Source organism: Bufo bufo, chromosome 3 (genome assembly GCF_905171765.1).
Source record: "Bufo bufo chromosome 3, aBufBuf1.1, whole genome shotgun sequence".
NCBI lineage: Eukaryota > Metazoa > Chordata > Amphibia > Anura > Bufonidae > Bufo > Bufo bufo.
The window spans coordinates 705,632,851-705,633,647 of record NC_053391.1 but is presented as its reverse complement, the minus strand read 5'-3'; positions in this window follow the sequence as shown (position 1 = coordinate 705,633,647).

Here is a 797-nt window from a genome sequence, read left to right as displayed (position 1 = left end):
ATAAAACCTGTCTATTCTAGACCTAGTCTGACTTCCTCTATAATAAGTGAAACCCCCGTGGCCTGGGGTATGCCTGATGTGGACATCCACCAGGCGAGACTCGCTAGCTACGCTATTTAAAGAGATGCTATCGTAAGCCAGCCGGTCTCTGGCGCCTCCCCTATCCTGGGACCTCGTGATCGTGTTGAAATCCCCTCCAAAGACCACTTGCCGACTCGTAAAAAGAAAAGGCTTGATCCTCATAAAGAGACTTTTCCTGTCCCGTTTGGTCTGGGGCCCATAGATATTAATTAGGCGCAGTTCTTGTCCCTTCATGAGGACATCCAGGATCAAACACCTCCCCATTTCCAACTCGATCACTCGTCGGCTTTCTACCGGTGCGGTAAAAAGGACCGCCACTCCGCTATACGGCTCGGCCGCAAGAGACCAGTAGGAGGGCCCTGATCTCCACTCCCTCCTGGCTTCGTGAATCGCCGCCAAATCTGGCAGCCTGGTCTCTTGCAAAAACAAAACGTCAGCCCCAATTCGGCTGAGAAAATCAAAGGCCGCGAAACGAGCCGCATCCGACTTAATGCTGGCGACATTAATGGTCGCCAGCGTCAGCAGAGCGGGTGCCGCCATACAGAGTGATCGAGTTAGACGGCCTTCTTCCCAACCCTCCCTCTCCCGGGGCTGTCTTCTAAGGCGGCACGACCCCTCTTGAGGGAGACGGTGGTGTCCATCTCATTTGTCACCACCGCCTCCCCCCGCGCACCACCCCTGGCTTCCTCGGTCTCAGGGCCCGGTTTTGCCACCCC